Genomic DNA, 4,741 nt, shown 5'->3' with positions numbered 1-4,741 from the left:
ACCCTTGCCCTCAAAGTTCTAAAACCAGTTCTTTAAGTCAGTTGGGAGAGAGCCTTCTCTTTTGTGTTTGGGCAGACTGGCTTGTTGGATTCGGGTTTGTGAATCTTGAAGCCCATGGCCATTCCACCAAGACCTTGGCTTGGCTAATACTATTGGCCACCTGGAGAAGCAACTGGGACATAATTGGGTCTCAAATATTTGTTGAACATTGAATGGATGGATTCTAGTCCTTGCCCAGCACCACTGGGGGCTCTAATCTATCAGTGATTTTCAAAATGGGAGGCAGGTCAGGTCTGGGAGAGGCAAGGCTCTCTGTAATAGATCCCACTTTCATAAGCTCATCTGTTTGTTGAGCGAATAAATATTTATTGCTTTCTGAGGAGGTGCCAGGAACAGACCAGCCAATGAGTCTCAGAACTCATGGAATTTAGAATTTAGAGGGGGCAGCAGACATAAATAGTTACAAGTACCCAGATCCTGGGCACTGCTGTCTTCTGTTACCATGTGGCTTTTCTTGACTAAATGACACCTGTCATCTTGCCTGCTCCTTTCTCCTTTTTCCTTTCCTAGGCTTTCTATGGTACTTCCCCACCTCTGGCCACCCTCACCTGCCTCTCTTGCCTCAGCATTTGGTGTCAGTTTACCCTTCTTCCTGTGATGGAAGCTTCCCATTCCTCCTTTCTGAAGAGCTCAAGGCAAATGTTCTGCACAGGCTCTTGTTAGTCTCCATTTGTGAGTCCCGCTCCTGCCTTTTCCATGCCATCAATTCTGGGGGAGCATCATGTGGTCAGGAGGGGCTCTGCAGAGCACCTTCTGCCACCTGAAGGACAGTTCCAGGGAGAGATGCCATAGGATGGCATCATCTCAGGCTTAATTCTTCCTGGGTGAATTGCATGGGACTGAGTTCCCACCCTTGGAGGGAAAACAGTTCTTATCATTTCCATCACTGTCCCCTTTACTGAATGTGTCTTTGAAGAAGGATTCGGTGGTCCAGATATAGGGCCAGGGACTGGAGATGTGTGTGGCAATCAGCCCCCATCCCCATTCTAGTCCTTTCGGTGGAACAGGAAGTGCCCATCAAATGATAACTAATAACATAGGGAATCTCACAACTAGATGGGACCTTATCGTTTATTCCAAAACTTTTCAAACTTCTTTGATTATGGCTAATAGTAAAAAATATATATTGCATATATTTTTATATGAACCAATATGCAGCATATACATTTACATATGCACATAAATACTAAGTATATAAAGTATCACAAAGTTTTACAAAGCAGTACTTACCCTTACTATGCCTATATTTTCAGTTCCATTACATTTAAAAATGTTGACCTTACAACTGACTAAACTGATCTTATGACTCAGTAGCTCAATATTAAGTTTCAAACTCCTGCTTGGAAAACAGTTGTTTGTTTTTTTTTTTAAGATTTATTTATTTACCTGAGAGAGAGTGGGAGTGGGGGGAGGGACAGAGGGAGAGAATCCTCAAGCAGACTCCCTGCTGAGTGGGGAGCTGGACATGGGGCTCTATCCCATGACCCTGAGATCATGACCTGAGCTGAAACTGAGAGTCAGACGCTTAGCTGACTGAGCCACCCAGACACCCCAACACTGTTCTAATCTAACAGTAACTTGGAGCTGACATTCTCTCTGGTTGTCAGGTAGTTTAGTCTTTGCTTGGATTTCTCTGATAGGTAACTTGGTACCTACCTAGGAAGTCAATTTTGCCTTTGGACAGCCATGTCTGTTAGGTTCTCCTTACAGTCTTAAATCTGGTCTTCCACATAGGACTGACTCAGTGTCCTTCCAAGTTAAGGTCCCTTCAGAAGAGTGGTTCTGTCCTCCTTCATCCCTTTGTCTTCCGTTTTGGAGTAACTCCGGATCAGTGGTGCTTGCACTGGTGTGCACCAGCTTGTGAGAGCCAATTTCCAAATTTTTAGGAATTTCGGGAGCTGATTAGTAAAGTCACTATTAAAAATTAAATTCTATGACTTGTAAATCTTATTAAAAACAAAGGTAATAGGTACTCAGAACTCATCACTTCTTGTTTTATGACTTGGACTATTACCTATGCTCTTGTAGTTGTGTCTATATCTGTATGCTAAAAAAATATTCTATGAAGGTGTGCTGTTGCCCATCTCTTCCCAGCTCTGGGTTCGGTCGTGCCACGTGGGTAGCTTGATCTTGGCTGCGGCAGGGGTATGTACACCCGGGAAATCGCCAGATACAACAGGGCCCCTCCCCCTGGAAAGTCAGTTGTTAAGCATGTACCAGCCCACCATTGCTCTGGGGTCCTACTGCCTGGGTGTATTCTCAGCTTGCTAGCTAGCTGCGTGAGTTTAACATCTGTGCCTCAGCTGATTTGTACAATGCACGCTGAGGGTTGCTTTGAGGATTAAATGAATTCATGCACATGAAGTGCATTAGAATAGTGCCTGGCACATGGCACCTTTATAGGTGTTAGCTGTCACCTAGGCTTACAGTTGCTAGATTATTCTATTCTCCCTCATGGGTTATGGTTTCCAGGAGTCACTCAGCTTGGTCATTCTTCCTTATCTTGCTTTCATATTTGATATATGGGTTTGTTGTCTTTTCCTACCCAGATCACAGCATCCCTGAGTAGGTGTGGTTGGCTTTTTCTTTCAGATCTCAAGGTCTCAGCCTTGAGCTGGGTGCAGGATGAATGCTCAGTCTCATCGACCAGTGGGAACCCTCAGGACTCCCCAGGAGCCCTTGTTCCCAGTGTAGTGTCCTCCTCCCAGTGGAGTGCTCCTGGGCTTGGCTGGTTGATTTAAGGATTTCAGTTGAGGCAGCCCTGAGCTGGCTAGCCATTGCAGCCGGGCCCAGCTGCCACCAGGTGGTTGGCCTATAAATCACTAGTCCTTACCCTCCCTGCAACTAGATAAAGCTGAAGCATAAACAGCATCTTGCGTCAGTGATGAAGCATCTGGCTCCTCCCCCAGCTCTGGACAAGGCCTCATGGAACTCGCTTAGGCCCTGATTCTTTCTTGTGGACAGCTGCTGTGCTATTTGAAGATGCCAGGAGATTCTCCTGCCTCAAAATACCTCCGCTGGTGTCTATATTTTACCATTAGGGATTTATTCTTTTGGGGTAAACAATGCTTTCTCCATAAAGCTCTCTTTTAAAAGGGTGGTACCTTGGGAGAGTGGCATATTATTCAGTCTCTAAAATCTTAGTGTGAATGAGCTTGTACATTAGCTATACATTGCTCCCTGTTCCACCGCTCTTATCAAAGTGGGCATTAATTCCCAAGAAATGCTGGAGGCAGCACTGTGTATGTCAAGTTCCCAAACCTTGCTGCACTTTCAGAATCACCAGGGGAGCCTTTCACTTAATTAGAAAAATTTTAATTTGATAACTACTGACCCTTCCCCCATTCAAAGTAAATGTCACTCATACAATCTCATTATTTAAATATATGTTTATATATATTAATAAGAAACAAAAAAAATTTCCCCTCCACTTATCCACTTCCATTCTGGGAAGTCTTTAAAAAGTATAGCTTTCTTAGGTCCCTCCCTAAACGTACAGAAATAGAATTTTCTGGAATGGAGGTCAGGAATCCTTATTAAAAAATACCTTCTCCTGGTGAGTGTAAATGTGCAGACAGGTGTGGGACTGTTGGGAATAGGGGACTGTGTCTCAGTAACAGGTACCATATTGGCTCATTTTTTTTTTTTTTGATGTCTGATCGTATTTATTTGTCACTCATGGAAAATCTCATTTTTGACTGGACTCAGAGGTAGAGGCTCTCAGAGAGGACAGCCTCCGTCTCTTGGCAATCTGTTCCTGGCGTTTTTCTTTGTCCTCCTTCATTCTCTTGGCCAAAAGTTTAGCATATTCTGCAGCCTATTCCTTATTTTTCTTAGTGCGCTGCTTCTTCAAAGCAATACGCCGCCGTTTGTGCTGGAGGACTTGTGGAGTAACAAGACGCTGAATCTTAGGCGCTTTGGTTCTAGGTTTCTTCCCTTCTTTGTTTGGGGGCTTTCTCACAACATACTGGCGGACATCATCTTCTTTAGAGAGATTGAAAAGTTTGCGGATTCTGCTGGCTCTTTTGGGCCCCAGGAGACGAGGCACAGTAGTATCAGTGAGTCCAGGAATATCCTTCTCCCCTTTTTTTACAATGACCAAGTTGAGAACGCTGAGATTGGCATCCACAATGCAACCCCGAACGGATTTGCGCTTTCTCTCTCCAGTCCGCCTTGGTCTACAGCAGGAATGCCCCTTACTCAGCAGCAGGCGGACACGGCCATGGGTCAAGACACCCTGCTTCATGGGGAAGCCCTGTTTGTCATTGCCACCACTGATTCGGACCACATAACCCTTCCATTCTTCACCCAGAGCATCAGCAGCAACTTCTGTGGCCATACGCTTCTCATAAAAGGTACGAAGTTTGCGTTCATCGTCCACTTCAATGAGTTTCTGGCAGCCAGTAGCTGGGAAAGAGATGTTCAGCTTCATCCTGAAGCAGCCTACCACCTCCGAGGCGCCACGAAAAAGAGATATTGGTTCATTTTTGTATTCCCCAGCTCCCTGTCCAGGCTTGGTGCAGCATAGGCACTCAGTAGGTGCTTAATAAGTGATATTTAAACTGAAAGAGCCTAGAAGTTGGGCACACCTGGATTTGAGTCTAAGCTCTGCCACTTCTGTGTACCTTGGGCAGGTGACTACCTCGGGAAGGTAATGTGCCCAATTACAGGGTTAAGGGCC

The 4,741-nt window shown here is 45.1% G+C and overlaps 1 pseudogene; it reads right to left on the bottom strand.

Annotated features, from left to right (window-relative positions):
* Positions 1-3,748: 3,748 nt before the first annotated feature.
* On the bottom strand, positions 3,749-4,509 carry LOC114203357 (small ribosomal subunit protein eS6 pseudogene; annotated as a pseudogene).
* Positions 4,510-4,741: the final 232 nt, after the last annotated feature.

The sequence above is a fragment of the Eumetopias jubatus genome, unplaced genomic scaffold (genome assembly GCF_037043125.1).
Source record: "Eumetopias jubatus isolate StellerSeaLion01/CBP00866 unplaced genomic scaffold, mEumJub1_p1.0 scaffold_7, whole genome shotgun sequence".
Taxonomy (NCBI): Eukaryota; Metazoa; Chordata; class Mammalia; order Carnivora; family Otariidae; genus Eumetopias; species Eumetopias jubatus.
The sequence above is the reverse complement of the archived record's forward strand: the minus strand, read 5'-3'. Positions and strand labels throughout refer to the sequence as shown.